Source organism: Callithrix jacchus, chromosome 3 (assembly GCF_049354715.1).
Source record: "Callithrix jacchus isolate 240 chromosome 3, calJac240_pri, whole genome shotgun sequence".
Taxonomy (NCBI): Eukaryota; Metazoa; Chordata; class Mammalia; order Primates; family Cebidae; genus Callithrix; species Callithrix jacchus.
Window position 1 is genome coordinate 143,846,202 of NC_133504.1, and position 17,672 is coordinate 143,863,873.

At 41.6% G+C, this 17,672-nt stretch overlaps 1 long non-coding RNA gene and 1 pseudogene across 1 annotated transcript; one reads left to right on the forward strand and one right to left on the reverse strand.

Moving 5' to 3' along the window:
• Window positions 1–1,186: 1,186 nt before the first annotated feature.
• On the reverse strand, window positions 1,187–12,894 carry LOC128931621 (uncharacterized). Its single transcript, XR_008480227.2, has 2 exons — window positions 12,608–12,894; window positions 1,187–3,039 (listed from the first exon to the last, which is right to left on the reverse strand). It is a non-coding gene; the product is annotated as an uncharacterized LOC128931621 (long non-coding RNA).
• Window positions 10,363–10,983, forward strand: LOC100388785 (ADP-ribosylation factor 1 pseudogene; annotated as a pseudogene).
• Window positions 12,895–17,672: the final 4,778 nt, after the last annotated feature.

The following is a 17,672-nucleotide window of genomic DNA, read 5'->3' on the forward strand; positions in this document are numbered from 1 at the left end:
CTTTAGATTATGTTACTGCAATTCATTATGAGTTGTTAGATAAGATGCTGCAGCATAACTCCCTGGAAATTAAACCCAAGACACCATTCAGCTTTTCTAAAACCCTGTGATTCTATGTAGCCAAGTAGGTATTACATTAAGCTTCATCCATGCAAGGCACCATGACAAAGGACAGGCAAATCTTTTATCCATTCTTCTTTATGCCCTTAAGAGCACTTTGCAATCTGTCACCCCATGTTTATGCATACTTATTATATGGAGAATGCCATTCCACTCAAGGAAAAGCAAAATTTTGCATAGCAAGTTCCCAAATTTTTGACACAGATTTGTTTCTCTAGTGCAGTAATAACTGGAGGATATATAGATGGCTTTCTATATATGGTCAGCTTCCATGTAAAAAGAAATGCTCAGAGGCAGCTAGTCAAGCTGCCAGCCTTTTATTCCTTCCTCCATAGATCCCTCCAGTTTTTTTTAGATGATGAGCGTTGTGAGAGTTAAAAACCAGCAAAGATGCTCCTTGCTGTAACTACAACTTTGAATCCCACAAATGTTTATTATTATTATTATTTTTTAAATCACACATGTATAAAAAGAAGAAAATTAAAAGTGTAATTGTCAGTATGTATTACTCATATTAGGTAGGGTAACACTAGCTGCTATAACTAATAAACCCCAAATTTCCATGACATAGCACAACAGTCTATTTCTTGCACATGTAACAGTTCAGGTAACAGTTTATTCAGGTAACAGTTCAGGTGGTAACTGAACAGTTCAGTTCAGACAATGGCTGTTCCTCCACATTGTCATTTAGGAACCTAGACTCCTTCCAAGGTGTGGGTCTAATAGCTCCTGTTTCCTTGGAGTCCTCTGGACCCAGCCAACAGAGGGTGGAAGGGAGGACAGAAAAGCCCCACCCCAGAAGTGATACATCACTTTTGCTCAATTCTCACTTTTGCATTGGTGAGAATTAGCCATATGTTCTGATCTGAATGCAAAGGAAGCTGGGAAATGTAGTCCCTGATTGGAGATCTGTGTCCAAGTGATAACTCTAAACTAAGGAAGAGGGAAACATGAGTTTCAGCGAGCCATCTCTGCCATGCTTGAGTTATATCAGCACATTAAAAATATATATTCTGTAATCCCTCCTACTGTTAACATTTTGGAATATAGCTAACAAATGGCATCATACTGTACGTGTTGTTTTATTAACTGATTTTTTTATAACAGTGTATTGAATAACATATGTCACATATATTTTTAATGTACATCATTTGTGTGAACAGTGTGGCTGGAAATAGCAGCTGGGGCATTTCTCTGGTGTGTGTCTTTGCTAGCCACTCTCAAACACAGGGAACAGCATGGGCTGCCAGAGTGTAATGGCTTGGGTCAGGCTTTGGGCTCAAGCAAACCTGGGCTCAAGTCCCAGCCCTTAACATTTGCTAACTTGTAAATATGGAACTGCTCTTTCCTTAACACATAAAATGAAGGTAGGAACTTCAGTTTTCCTTTTCTGTAAAATGGGGATAGTAGCTTATTTTATGAAGTTGCTGTGAGGGTAAGTAAAATAATTTCTGTAAAGAACTCAAATACTACCAAGATGAATGATATTTTATTTTTTAAATCTTGTAAGTGACTTTTATTTTTAAAAAGCCTTTTATATTGTTGGCATTGTGGCCTGGGTGGACAAAAATGTAAAGTGAATTATGGCTTGCATAAAGGTAACATAGGGACTTTTTTTGTTGTTGTTTGTTGGGTTTTCTTAGGGACAGGGTCTCATTATATTACCCAGGCTGGACTTGAACTCCTGGGATCAAGAGATTTTCCTCAGTCAGCCTCCCAAGTAGCTGGGACTATAGACACATGCCACCTTGCCCTTAACCTGGGGATCTTAATTATTATTATTATTTTGAGATGGAGTCTCGCTCTGTCGCCCAGGCTGGAGTGCAGTGGCTCAATCTCGGCTCACTGCAACCTCTGCCTCCCAGATTCAAGCAATTCTCCTGCCTCAGCCTCCTGAGTAGCTGGGACTACAGCCATGTGCCACCACACCCAGCTAATTTTTTGTATTTTTAGTAGAGACAGTATTTCACCATATTGGCCAGGCTGGTCTCAAACTCCTGACCTCATGATCCACCCACCTAGGACTCCCAAAGTGCTAGGATTACAGGTATGAGCCATGGCGCCCAGCCTAACCTGGGGATCTTGATGCTGATTCAGTAGGTTTCAGATTGAGCCCAGGAATCTAAATTCTTAGCAATTCTCCAAGGTAGTTCTGATGCATATTATCCTTGGGACCCAAACTAGGAAACCCTGTTCTATTAGCTTCTATTTAGACAGCCAAATAGAGGCCACCAGACTGAGAAAAGCAAGAGAGCAGAAATCAAGAGAAATTAATAAATGATTCCCCCAGATTCATAAGAGAAGAAAGAGATAAAAGGAACATCTAATGCAGTGTCTCAAGAGGCATGTTAGGTGTGACAAATTCTCATCATATGGGATCATTCCAAGCATGGAAGAAATTCTGCCTTGCTGTCTCCTGTCCACTAAATGTCAGTAGTGTCTCCACAATTATTGTCCAAATGAAAAATGTCCCATATTTTTCCCAGTATCCTATGGGAATAGAACCACCCCCGAATGAAAACCAGTGATCTAGCCCAAAGCTTCACCTTTTCAGATAAGGAAGGTAAGTCTCAGAGAAGTGGAGTGACTTGCTTATGAGGACACGGCCAGTTGGTGTTGTGGCTGGGAACAGATTCCAAGCATTTAGCTCCAAGTTGCAGGCTTGCTTCCACCATATGATCATATTAGCTTAGAATGTTTTTAACTGCAAGCACTAGAGAATCCAATTTGATATCACTTCAATGACCTGGAAATTGATCAATAACTTCACTGAAAGTCCTGAAGTAGAACATGCTTCAAAAGTATTGAATTCAGTGCTTATGACTCCACTTGCTTGTGGCTTGACTGGCTTTTCCATCCTCTGTGTCAGCATCATCTTCAAGCTTGTGCTGCATGTTACAGCAGTGTCGGACCTTGGATCTGAACAGCAATAGCCAAGAAAAGGGAGACAGAATCACTTTCAGAATCTCTCTAAGGAAACGAGAAACAACTTTCCTAGAAAGTTCAGAAAACTGCTTCTTGAGTCTAAGTGGCCCACCTTGAGTCATATAGCCATTCATAAACCAAATTCTTCCCAGAAATGTGAGCTAACACTTGGATCATCCCAAGAACTTGGATGAAGTGGGTAACATAGTTTGGACATTTGTCCCTGCCCAGATCTCATGTTGAATTGTAATCCCCCATGCTAGAGGTGGGGGGCCTGGTGAGAGGTGTTTGCGTCATTGGGGTGGATCCCTCATGGCTTGGTGTTGCCTTCACAATAGTGAGTCTCACAAGATCTGGTCTTTAAAAGTGTGTGGCACCTCCACCCTCACTCTCTCTTGCACCCGCTCTGGCCATGTGCTGTGCCTGCTCCCACTTCACCTTCTGCCATGAGGCCTTCCCAGAAGCAGATGCCAGTGCTATGCTACCTGTACAGCATCTGCAGGTTAATCTACCTCTTTTCTTATAAACTATCCAATCTCAGATATTTCTTTATAGCAATGCACGTACAAACTAACATTGCCACCATGAGCCAATTAAACCTCTTTTTTTTTCACTGTTTTTTGAAATTGTATTTTACTTTAAGTTCTAGGATACATGTGCATAACATGCAGGTTTGTTACATAAATATACATGTGCCATGGTGGTTTGCTGCACCTATCAACCTGTCATCTAGATTTTAAGCTCCGCCTGCATTAGGTGTTTGTCCTAATGCTCTCCCTCCCCTTGCTCCCCACCCCCTGACAGGCCCCGGTGTGTGATGTTCCCCTCAGCGTGTCCATGTGTTCTTATTGTTCAGCTTCCATTTATGAGTGAGAACATGCGATGTTTGGTTTTCTGTTCCTGTCTTAGTTTGCTGAAAATGATGGTTTCCAGCTTCATCCATGTCCCTGAAAAGGACATAAACTCATTCTGTGTTATGGCTGCATAGTATTCCATGGTGTATAGGTGCCACATTTTCTTTATCCAGTCTATCATTGATAGACATTTGGGTTGGTTCCAACTCTTGCTATTGCGAACAGTGCTGCGATAAACATACATGTGCATGTGTCTTTATAGTAGAATGATTTATATCCTTTGGGTAATGAGATTGCTGGGTCAAATGATATTTCTGGTTCTAGATCCTGAAAACCTCTTTTCTTACAAATTACCCAGTCTCACATATTTCTTTATAGCAATGCAAATACAGACTAACACAGCCAGCGTCCCCTGCACTGTGTTGACATGGGTGGGTAAACATCTGAAAACTGTCAAGTTTCTATTAGAAGAATGGACCCTCCTGATGCTGGTTAGGCCCCCATCAGTGTTAACAATAATCGTCTTGCCGCTTATAGTCTTAAACAGTTCTCCAGTTATTCAGTCTGCAACTATGATGCCAAATTCTTTGGGGTTTCCAAGGACTAGACAATATGCATAACAAACAAACAGAAATGAAGCATGTTTTCTCGTCATATCAAACAATATATGGTTGCATACCTGGCATATATATATATATATATATATAATTTAGAGCTAGATTTGGCTGCATATAACAGAGGACCCAAGAAAAGACAAACATTTTTTTCTTGCATATGTAACAAGGCCATAGGAAACCAGACCAGCTGACAGGGTGACTCCACCATGATTAAGGATTCAGATTTCTTCCGCTTTGTTCTTCCACCGTCCTCAAAATTAGGGTCCTTACTCTGTGGTCCAAGTTGGCTGCTCAGCTCCACCCATCACGCCTGCATTTCAACCAAGAGGAAGATGAGAAGATCTAAAGAAGGGTGGATACTCCTTTTAAAGACAAATCCTGGAAGGACAGCATACAACTTCCACGTAGATCTCATTGCTGCAACTTACTCACATGGCTACACCTAGCTTTAAGGGAAGCTAGAAAATGGAATCCTTGTTCTGCACCACTGATACAACCTATCGTCAGGAATTTTATTAGTAAGGAAGAAAGAAGGAAAGGACATTGGGGGTAGTTAGGAAACAATGCCACATATAAATCAATAAAGAAACAACGAAATGCAAGTTCTGAAAATCCCCATTACCACTGATAAAATACATTTCAAGAATTATTCAACAGCCAGGTATGGTGGTTCAAGCCTGTAATCCTAGCACTTTGGGAGGGCAAGGTGGGAGGATTGCTTGAGCGCAGGAGGTTGAGGGTACAGTGACCTGTGATCTTACCACTGCACTCCAGCCTGGGGAACAAAGGAAGACCCTGTTTCAACAGCAACAAAAAGAATGTTTCAATAATACTAAATGCATAGTATTTGGAATTCTTGAGCCTCACTCTAAAGTCCAGCACAAGTGAAAAATGAAAAGTGTCAACCAAGGAGAAGCCAATCTATGCTTAGCTCCTTAAAAGTGTTTCCCTCCTCCCCAAAAAACACTGTGCAGTTCCCCTGTGTGGGAAGGAGAATAACCCAACTAGTCATAGATAAGAGTTAATGACCCAAGTGAATAAAGAAGGTGGTTATCCAAGTGTAATCTAAATGAACCTGGGGCTCATGTTGCTGAATTAAACATTAAGCACATTTAAAGAAAAAAGTCAAGAAATCGGGTCATTAAAAGGTAATTATAGTCATTAATTGTATTTTGGAAGAACAATAAAGGAATCCAATTCATATCCCACAGGAATACTTTCCCATCAACTCAGGGCTCCTATTGCTTGCATTCTAACACTGCCTTAGAACCTGGTGGTTCTATTCTAAATCTTGATGCTCCTCTCTTTCTCGGAAGCCTTATTTTTCTCTTTCCTGCCTTCTTTTCTGCTCTGTCACTCATACCCATTCTCTTTATTTATTCTCTCTCTCTCTCGCCCCAGCCCCACCTTTCTCTCTCCCTGTTTCTCTCTCTCTTTCTCTGTTTCCGAGATGGATCCTACCATGTTGCCCAGGCTGGACTTGAACTCCTGGGCTCAAGGTATCCTCCTGCTTCAGTCTCCTGAGTAGCTAGGTCTGTGCCTGGCATCATTCTCTCTATGTTGGTTCCAAAATTCCCAGAAATCAGCAAGCCAAGACAGCACCTGGAGTCAGGGAAGGGGAAAAGTTGAACAGACAAAGGCAAGACAAGGACAGAAGAAGGGAACAGGGAAAGGCTGGGAACAGCCCCACTTTGTTAAATCCTGTCTGTGACAATCTCTTGAGTCATATGGTCATTAGGGATATTTGTCCACTCACAAACCCCCAGTCTTCTCCCAGAGGAGATCTCCACGGTCCTCTCTGAATTAATGGAGATGCTGAACAGAGTCACTTTCCAAGGGCATGGATACTTTCTCTGCACTGAGATGAGGATTTCTGCCTGAAGGGTAGTTGTGGGACAGCTGGAGGTCACTAGAGATGATGCTAACTACCTATGAATATCTATCTGCTTTTCAGGACTAAGTCAATAATAAGTTTTTATAACAAAATAATCTGAAAAATGAAAACAAAGGTAGGAACTTGGTGTATTAGCAACACACACACACACACACACACAATCAAACAGGTGACCTCTAGTCAAGATGACAGATTAAAAAAAAAAAACACTAGAATCCTGCTCCTATTTGAAACAAATAGAAAATTATGAATTACCAAAATTACATGAAAAACAAGATCTGAAGAGAACACTTTGTCAGCCAGGGTTCCTTTGCTCAAGCAACAGAAAATGATTTTGGCTTACAAAATCAGTTACAACAACTGAAAAACCACAGGGAAAGAAAAGAGTTACCGGCCAACCTCACTTATGCATATACATGCAAATAGTCAAAATACAGTTACCCCTCATTATACATGGGGATTGGTTCCAGGACCTTCTCCATATACCCAAATTCTTGCACACTCAGGTCCAATAGTGGGCTTTGCTGAACTCACATGTAAGAAAACTTTCTCCATATACACAGGTTACACATCCCACAAATAATGTTTTTTCTTTTTTGTTTATTTGGTTTTGTTTTTGAGACAGAGTCTCACTCTGTTGCCCAGGATGGAGTGCAGTGGCACAATCTCAGCTCACTGCAACCTCCATCTCCTGGGTTCAAGCAGTTCTTCTACCTAAGCCTCCCAAATAGCTGGGATTACAGGCACCTGCCACCAAGCCCAGCTAATTTTTGCATTTTTAGTAGAGACCAAGGTTTCACCACATTGGCCAGGCTGGTCTCAAACTCCTGACCTGAGGTGATCCGCCCACCTCAGCCTCCCAAAGTGCTGGGATTACAGGCATGAGCCCCTGTGCCCAGCCACATAATGTATTTTCAATCCAAGTTTGGTTGGACCTAGGTAGTTCAAATTCATGTTATGCAAGGGCCAACTATAAAAGATTAGCTCATTTAATGCAGCAATGAATGTTTTTATACTCTAAAGACAAAATGATGCTATAACTGGAGAAGACACCATGATTTCACTAGACATTGCTGTCCCTGAACACTTGATGCTCTTTCTTGTACCATTGCCACATATGGAAAAACAAAATGAAACTCCATGCGGTCCTTGATTCTTTGCTAATTTGCTCCAGGTTTAAAATACTAGGCAAGAGGCCCTCCTTAGCTGAACCTATAGCATTTTCCCAGGTCCTAGATGTTAGTAGGTAGAGGAGTGCATATGTTTAATCATTTCAGCTATTATAATGGAATACAGGCTCTTTGTTCACTGTTTGGCCAAGACTAATAGAACAGCAAATTCTTCAAACAGGAAGGTAGTTTAGATGTTAGACAGCAAAAAATAAACACACAAATAAAAATCCACCGAACCAATAAATATTAAAGACATTTAAAAAATCTCAGCTGGTGGGCATGGAAGGAACATATCTGAACATAATAAAAGCCACATATGACAGACTCACAGCTAGTATCATGCTAAATGGGGGAAAACTGAAAGTCTTTCCTCTAAGATCTGGACCACAACAGGACGCCCACTTTTACCACTGTTGTTCAACACAGTACTGATATTTCTAGCTAGAACAATCAGACAAGAGAAAAAACTATAAGGCATCCAAAATGGTAAGGAAGAAGTCAAATTAACCTTATTTGCAGCTGACATAATCTTATATTTAGAAAAACCTAAAGACTCCACTGAAATACTATTAGAATTGATCAACAGTAAAGTTGCAGGATACAAAATCAACATACAAAAGTCAGTAGCATTTCTATATGCCAACAGTGAACAATCTGAAAAAACATATTTAAAAGTAACCCATTTACAATAGCCACAAATAAAATCAAACACTTAGAAGATGACCAAAGAAGTGCAAGATCACTACGACGAAAACTGTAAAGCACTGATGAAAGAAACTGAAGAGAACACACACACACAAAATGCAGAGATAGTTCATGTTCATGGATTGGAGCAATCAGTATTGTTAAAATGTCTATACTATCCAAAGGAATCTACAGATTTAATGCAATCTTTGTCAAAATACCAATGATATTCTTCACAGAAATAGAAATCTTAAAATTCGTATGGAACCATAAAAGACCAAGAATAGACAAATCTACCCTAAGCAAAAATCAATTGGAGAAATCACATTACCTGACTTCAAATCACACTACAGAGCTATAGTACCCAAAACAGCATGGTACTGAAAAACAAACAAACAAACAAAAAATGGACATGTGGACCAATCGAACAGATTAGAGGGGCCAGAAACAAATCTATAATCTACAGTGAACTCAGTTTTGACAAAGATGCCAAGAACATATACTGGAGAAAGACAATCACTTCAATAATGGTGCTGGGAAAACAGATATCCACATGTAAAAGAATAAAACTAGACCCATACCTCTCATCATATATGAAAACCAAATCAAAATTGATTAAATACTTAAATCTAACACCTCAAACTATCAAATATTACATGGAAACACTGGGGGAACTCTCCAGGACATTGGTCTGGGCAAAAAAAAAAATGTTTCCATAATACCCCATAAACACAGACAACCAAAGCAAAAGTAGGATCACATCAAGTTAAAAACCTTCTGCACAGCAAAGGAAAAAAATCAACGAAGTGAAAAGAGAATCCACAGAATGGGAGAAAGGATTTGCAAACTACCCATCTATCGAGGGATTAATAACCAGCATATATAAGAAGCTCAAAGAACTCAAAAGAAAAAATCTAATAATCTGATTAAAAAGGGCAAAAGCTCTAAATAGCCACTTCTCAAAAGACATATAAATGGCAAACTGGCATATGAAAAAGTGCTCAACATCGCTGGCCATCAGAGAAATGCAAATCCAAACTACAATGAGATATCATCTCACTCCAGTTAAAATGACTTTTATCCAAAATACAGGCAATAATAAATGCTGGCAATGATGTGGAAAAAAGGAAACTCTCATACACTGTTTGTGGCAATATAAATTAGTATGACCATTATGCAGAATAGTTTAGAGGTTCTTCGAAAACTAAAAATATAGCTACCAAATGATGCAGCAATCCAGCTGCTGGGTATATACCCCAAAGAAAGGAAATCAAGATATCGAAGGCATATCTACACTCCCATGCTTGTTGAAACATTTTTACAATAGCCAAGAATTGGAACTAATGCAGGTGTTCACCAACAAATTAGTGGATAAAGAAATTATGGTACATATACAAAGAGGAGTACTATTCAGCCATAAAAAATGAATGAGATTCTGTCATTTGCAATAACATGGATGAAACTGGAGGTCATCATGCTTAAGGGAAATAAACCAGGCACAGAAACTCGGTCAGGTGCGGTGGCTCATACCTGTAATCCCAGGACTTTGGGAAGCCAAGGCAGGTGAATCACTAGGTCAGGAGTTCAAGACCACCCTGGACAACATGGTGAAACTACATCTCTACTAAAAATACAAAAAATTAGCTGGGCATGTTGGCAGGCGTCTGTAGTCCCAGCTACTCAGGAGGCTGAGGCAGAAGAATCACTTGAACCTGGGAGGTGGAGGTTGAATGATTCCATCAGAAAGAAAGAGAGAAAGAAGAAAAGAAAGAAAGAAAGAAAGAAAGAAAGAAAGAAAGAAAGAAAGAAAGAAAGAAAGAAAGAAAGAAAGAAAGAAAGGAAGGAGGGAAGGAAGGAAGGAAGGAAGGAAGGAAGGAAGGAAGGAAGGAAGGAAGGAAGGAAGGAAGACAAACTTCACGTGTTCTTACTTATTTGTTGGAGCTAAAAATTAAAACAATTAAACTCATGGAGACAGAGAGTAGAAAGTTGGTTTCCAGAGTCTGGAAAGAGTAATGAGCAGGACCGGGCAGGTAGCTGAGGGAGAAACAGTGATGGTTAGTGAGTACCAAAAGTAGTTAGAAAGAATGAGTAAGGCCGGGAGCGAAACCAACGCCTGGCTCGGAGCAGCAGCCGCTGAGGTGTCCCTGGCCAGTGTCCTCCCACCTGTCCACAAGCATGGGGAACATCTTCGACAACCTCTTCAAGGGCCTTTTTGGCAAAAAAGAAATGTGCATCCTCATGGTGGGCCTGGATGCTGCGGGAAGACCACATCCTGTACAAGCTTAAACTACGCGAGATCGTGACCACCATTCCCACCATAGGCTTAAACGTGGAAACCGTGGAATACAAGAACATCGGCTTCACTGTGTGGGACGTGGGTGGCCAGGACCAGATCCCGCCTCTGTGACGCCACTATTTCCAAAACACACAAGACCTGATCTTCGTGGTGGATGACAATGAAAGAGAGTGCATGAGGGAGGCCAGTGAGGCGCTCTTGAGGATGCTGGCCGAGGACGAGCTCCTTGATGCTGTCCCCTGGTGTCCGCCAAAAAGCAGGACCTCCCCAATGCCATGAATGCGGCCGAGATCACAGACAAGCTGAGGCTGCATTCCCTACGCCACAGGAACTGGTACATTCAGGCCACCTGCGCCACCAGCGGCGACGGGCTCTCTGAAGGACTGGACTAGCTGTCAATCAGCTCCGGAACCAGAAGTGAACGCGACCCCACTCCCTCTCACTCCTCCCGCCCTCTGCTTTACGCTCCCGTGGCAAGCCTGCGCGTGGTGTGAGCACCTGAAGCTGCCTCCATGGTTTGGTCACTGTGTGCATGGCACTGTGCTGTAAATGTGGCAGACACAGCCTGCAGCCAGGCTTTTTATTTAATGTAAATAGTTTTTGTTTCCAATGAGGCAGTTTCTGGTACTCCTATGCAATATTACTCAGCTTTTTTTATTGTAAAAAGAAAAATCAACTCACTGTTGAGTGCTGAGAGGAGGGAGATGTAGTAAGCCTGTGGGCACCTGGCCTCCAGGAGTTGCAGTGTTGGGAGAGCTGGGCACGCTCTTGGCTTTAGAGCTGTGTTGAAATCCATTTTGGTGGTTGGTTTTTAACTCAAACTTAGTGCATGTTTAAAATAGTTAAAAATCCAGTGACTGGGCGTGGTGGCTCATGCCTGTAATCCCAGTACTTTGGGAGGCCGAGGCAGGCAAATCACGAGGTCAGGAGCTTAAGACCAGACTGGCCAACATGGTGAAACCCTCATCTCTACTAAAAATACAAAAATTAGCTGGGCGTGGTGGTGGGCACCTGTAGTTCCAGCTACTCAGGAGCCTAAGGCAGGAGAATTGCTTGAACCCAGGAGGTCAAGGTTGCAGTGAGCCAAGACTGTGTGACTTCATTCCAGCCTCGGTGACAGAGCAAGACTCCACCTCAAAAAAAAAGAAAAAAAAATTACAGGTACAGGAGGGAAATTATGGAAGGAGACACTCCAGGCTGTGAACAAGGGTTACCAGTGTAAGTGGAAGAGCGTGAGTAGAGATGGGGAAGTTTGAATTGCTACAAATAAAAGCGGAAGAGGGAATGAGAGAGGTGAATAGAAAGAAAGGGAAAATGGAAAAAGAAAAACACTAAAAAGGGACCGTTGTGTTCAGCATGTGTCTTCAAAGCTGCCATCTGTAACCCGTTATTTAAAAAGCTTCTGTCCAAATACTGACTTGTAAAAAAAAAAACACCATCATTCAACTAAGTATGTCATTGTGATTTACATGACAGTAAACACTAAACCAAACCACTGCTTAAGTTATCCAGACGTTCTAGAATGAAATATTTCCCATTCTGGAAAGTAATTTGGCAAAAACAGCAAAACTTTCATATCCAGCGATCCAAAAATTTACACCTCTAGAAATCTACCCTAAAGAAAAACTGGAGATTTGGGCATAATTTTTGGTTTAAAGATGTTATTTTAATATTAACCACAATAGCAAACAATAAGGAGTAAAACAGTCTAAATGGCAAAAATTAATTTTGTACATCCATGAAATGGAACATCAAGCAACCACTAAAAATCATTTTTTTAAAGATTTTTTAACAGCATTGGAAACTGCCCATGATATAATATTAAGTGAACAATAAAACAAGATAGAAAATGTGGATTGCGTGTTAGACACACATACACAAACACAAGGACTTAAAGGAGGAACTACACCAAAATGCTAATGATGATTAGCTTTAGGAAGTAAGTTAAAGGTGATTACCATTTTCTTCATTTATTTGTGTGGGTTTTTTTTTTTCAAGTTTTCTATACTGGGTGCATATTTGGGATGGAATGCTCCTTTACTCACCTGATACAAAGGCATTCTGTCTAACAAATCAGTCAGCCCCTCGATCCACTGCTTGTCAACTCTGTGAGGGCTGGTGTCTGCTTCACATTGTGTCCCCCATTACTGAGCACATGGTAATGGATGAATGGTTGGGTGGATGGATTTGATTGTGCTGCTGGGCCAGAAAGGGGTTTCTCTCCTTCATCAATTCCCTATTATCTTCTCTTGAAGTTTCGTGGCACAGTAGGACTTTCTCATAGATGGGAGGACCATTCAGTTGTTTAATGTATAGGCACTACCTTCACCTCTTTCTGTATCTATTAGGTTATAAATTAAGGAGAAGATAGCATGTGTGAGAAAGAGGCAGCAATAACCAGAAATCATCTGCACATCTGTTAATATAGCATATGGAAAACCACAAGTATATATATCAACATGTGGGACTGGTCCAAAAGGTCTCTACCAGGTCTCACCCACATCATTCGGTGAGTCACATTCCAGCACCTTCAGCCTTCTATGTCAATCAGGAAAAACAGAAGCCAATATCATACTAGGAAGAGCTGGGCAAGGTAAGACATCTGGGGCATTTAGTACATTTAAAACTCATGCCATATCATTTGACACTTCAGAGTAAAAATTTTGTGAAATGACTATTTTGTTCAAGATCAACATTTTGAGCATCTACTCATATTAGGTACCTTAAATATATAAAGGTACTGAATCCTAACAGTATTATTATGCTCATTTTCTTTATGAAGAACCCAAGAGGATGTAAGTTGCTTTAGGAGATATAGCTAATAAATGTCAGAGCCAGAATTCAAAGCTGAGCCTGTCCAGCTCCAAAACCTCAGGCTCAGTCCCACATGCTCAGCAGTCTGACGGATTCTGACTCCCTCCCACTCCAACTATACTAAAGCAAGTTCTTCTGTTGCCACTTTGATGCATTCACTGTCAGCTAAACAAATTTTTAAATAGACTTCATTAATGGATGTTAATTCTTCTGTTCTAGAACTAGCTTTCCCTTCAAGACACCCAGGGACATTTTTTTTTTTTTTTTGAGACGGAGTTTTGCTCTTGTTACCCAGGCTGGAGTGCAATGGCGCGATCTCGGCTCACCGCAACCTCCACCTCCTGGGTTCAGGCAATTCTCCTGCCTCAGCCTCCTGAGTGGCTGGGATTACAGGCACGCGCCACCATGCCCAGCTAATTTTTCATATTTTTAGTAGAGATGGGGTTTCACCATGTTGACCAGGATGGTCTCGATCTCTTGACCTTGTGATCCACCCACCTCGGCCTCCCAAGGTGCTGGGATTACAGGCTTGAGCCACCGCGCCCAGCCCACCCAGGGACATTTTAAAGTCACAGCTGAGCAATAACAAATTACGTTTTCCTGAACAAATTTCTCACCTAATCATAAAATGACTGTGGATGTTAGTGTTTACATCCTGGCTCTGAGCAGTAGTGCAGGAAAACATCAAAGTTTTTTGGGTGACAAAGAATCACCTCTGATCTTCACTTCAAAGACAATGAGGAAAAAATAATTCTTCCCAGCAGCATGTTTGAAGTTGATGTCAATCAGGCTTTCCCTCAACTTGTCTATACAGGTATGTGCTTTATAATAATCAGAGCTTGTTAGGAAACCATAAAGCTCCCCTAAAATGGCAATAAAAATATCTACCGCACACACACAATTTTTTCCTATGTGTTACAAACAAATTTTAGTTAATATTTTTTTCTGCTTAATCCAGTTCCCCAAGACTAATTTTAAAAGAGTGCCAATAAAGCCCCATCACAAAGATGTACAAATGCTGCTTCTAAGCCCAGGAATCTGAACACTTAATATTTTCCCTAATGTCCGTAGAACTTTCCTTCCTCTTCAGAACTTTCCTTCCTCTACCTATCCATTTTCTCCCAGAAACACAAAGCCTTCCTTCCAGTCTTATTCTAGGACCTGTTCAGGAGTCTCGATTTCACCTTTATAAATAGACGCTCTTCTGGAACATGGCAACTGGAGGAAGGCAGCCGTGCTCCTGGAACCCTTCCCAGCCTGGTTTGATGCATCATCTCTGTTTCCCACAGTGCCCAGTGCTACTTCGACCTCATCACTTACTGTACAATTATCACCATCTGTAAGCTTTCTGAGAGTTAGGACCATGTTTTAATCATCTTTGCATCCCTGGCACATAGCCCACTGCCCAGCACACAGTTGGTGCTCGAAAATACCTGTTGTTATTAAGAGTGTGAATAAATGTGCAGACAGCCCTTCACCCATGTTGCTAAAAGCAAGAGTTCTCAGGAGTCTGGGAAGAAAGACGGAGAACAATTGGTAAGCAGGTCAGCTAGAGCAAGGATGGGCAGTTAGAACATGTGATATAAGAAGGTCCAAGAAGACAGGAAACATATTTCATAGAAAGGGGCTCATTAAACACACGCTAAAGGTGAAGTGACTGACAAGATGACAGCCATTATAGGACACAGGATAGAGCTTCGGACCCCGGAGAGCAGAAAGCTGGTATCATTTTCTTTGCAATCAGTGTCCTGGATGAATGCTAACCTTTTTAACTGTTTGCAACTGGAAACATTGGTTGAGAACCTGTATTTATGAAATACAGGTGTACATGAGATCTAGGCTAATGTGGTAGTGGCCTCTTTCTTGTGATAAATGCTTAAAAGCTTTCTCAGTACTCCACACCCATGACTTCCATGATGGGTCTGTTTCAAAATGAACTTGGTAAGACTCCCAGGCTGGGTGAGTAAGTGACCTACCATGCTACTAGACTCTGATTAAAGGCATTATAAAATACTTTACAATGATTTTAAACATTTTTGGCCAGGTGCGGTGGCACACGCCTGTCATGACAGTACTTTGGGAGGCCGAGGAGGGTGGATCAGATCACCTGAGGTCAGGAGTTCGAGATCAGCCTGGCCAACATGGTGAAATCCCGTCTCTACTAAAAATACAAAAAATTAGCCAAGCATGGTGGCACCTGTCTGAAGTCCCAGCTACTTGGGAGGCTGAGGCGGGCTGAGGCGGGCTGAGGTGGGCTGAGGCAAGCTGAGGCAGGAGAATCACTTGAATCCGGGAGGCAGAGGTTGCAGTGAGTCAAGATCTCACCATTGCACTCCAGCCTGGGCAGCAAGAGCAAAACTGTGTCTCAAAATAAATAAATAAAAATTAAACATTTTCAGTTTAAGTCTGAATGTAATAATTCATTCAGTCAACAAATATTTGTTGAGTTTCAAACATGTGTTAGCTACTGTGCTGTAACAGTAGGAAAGGTCCATTGTAAAAACACTACACTTCCTCCATTCACTCTGGGTGTCCACAGCCACTGCCATCAAGAGTATAGAAGAATGTGAGCAAAAGCAAAAAACAGTATTTAGCAAGCCCAACTTCATCTGAGTATCAGTTTATATGAAGAAGGCAATTTCTTCTCTAAGTTACTGAAATGAGGTGATAGTTTATTTGGAGGAATTTTATGAATAGATGTTGTCTTCATTCTTTATGCAAAATCCATCCTGGAGTCCATATAATGAACATTAACAACAGCTTAGCCAGAAGCACCAAGTAAGTATGTCGAATGGGTTCAGCTGCAGAAAACAGAATTCACACTACCCAGGTGCAGTGTCTCACACCTGTAAACCCAGCACTTTGGGAGGCACAGGTGGGAGGATGGCTTGAGTCCAGGAGTTTGACACCTGGGGAATATAGTGAGACCCACACCCCACTGCCGATCTCTACAAAAAAAATTTTAATAATACCCATGCATGGTGGTGCATACCTGTAGTCTCTGCTACTTGGGAGGCTAACTCATAAGGATCAGCTGAACCCAGGAGTTTGAGGATGCAGTGAGTCACGATTGTGCCACTACACTCTATCCTGTGTGACAGAGCAAGACTCCATCTCAAGGAAAAAAAAAAAAAGATTTCTATAGATATGCATAAAAATGTACCAAAATATTATTTTAATTTACACTACCTCTTGCAGGTCAGTAATCTCAGAGACCTGGAGGCAGGAAGAGGCTGCCATTTCCTGTGCAATTCCTTCTTGAAACTCACCAATCAGAAAAAAAATACTCCTCCTTCCCAGGAGAAAAGTGAGGGAGGGAGCTGAGGCAAGCCAAGCACTTTATTCTACTGCCAATTCCTCCACTTGGAATCTATGAGTGAAAAGTTAAGCGCTTCTCACTAAGCAGTTCAATATTTTGAAGTAGTTTATTTCCTTCCCTGTGATTCTGACCTGGACCCTATCTTTCAAAAACAAGCACAATCACAATGTGTGTCTCACCCAATTGCTGAAATAAGGGCTGAGCTCTCCCACTGTGGTACAAGCCAGTAACAGTCACCTAGGATGGATAAAAGTATCTTTGACTAGCTGTAAATCTGTGTAATCACAGAGTTTAAGAATGTTTCTCATTTCACGTACATCAATCCCAGACCCTCAGACCCTCAGCAGTACTGGGATTTTTTTTTTTTTTTTTTTGAGACAGAGTCTCATTCTGTTGCCCAGGCTGGAGTGCAGTAGCGTGATTTTGGCTCACTGCAACTTCTGCCTTCCACCTCAGCCTCCTGAGTAGCTGGGACCCCAGGCATGTACCACCGCACCCGGATAACTTTTTGTATTTTTTGTAGAGATAGGGTTTCTCCATGTTGCCCTTGCTTCCTTGTACAACTTGCACTCCAAGGAACAAGCTAGGGTCCAGGTGCTCTTAGACAAATGGCATAAACATCTGATTTTGCCATTCATGGGGTTAATAGCTCAGAACACTAAGCAAACATTTATCTAGGAACATAGGGTAATTCTCAGGGTCTGCTTGAGTTACTGCTATCTGATCTCAAACTCCTGAGCTCAAGAGATCTACCCACCTCGGCCTCCCATAGTGTTGGGATTACAGGCCCGAGCCACTACATCCAGCCCAGTACTGGGATTGATGGAAAGATCTCAGAGTTATCAAGAGTCATTCTAAAGTGTATTACCCTATATAGTGGCATATGACTGTCCCAGCTAGGCCAAAGCAGGAGGATTGCTTGAGCCCCATCATTTTGGACCACCAGACTGGCAAGCTGGGAGGGTACAGTAACCGAG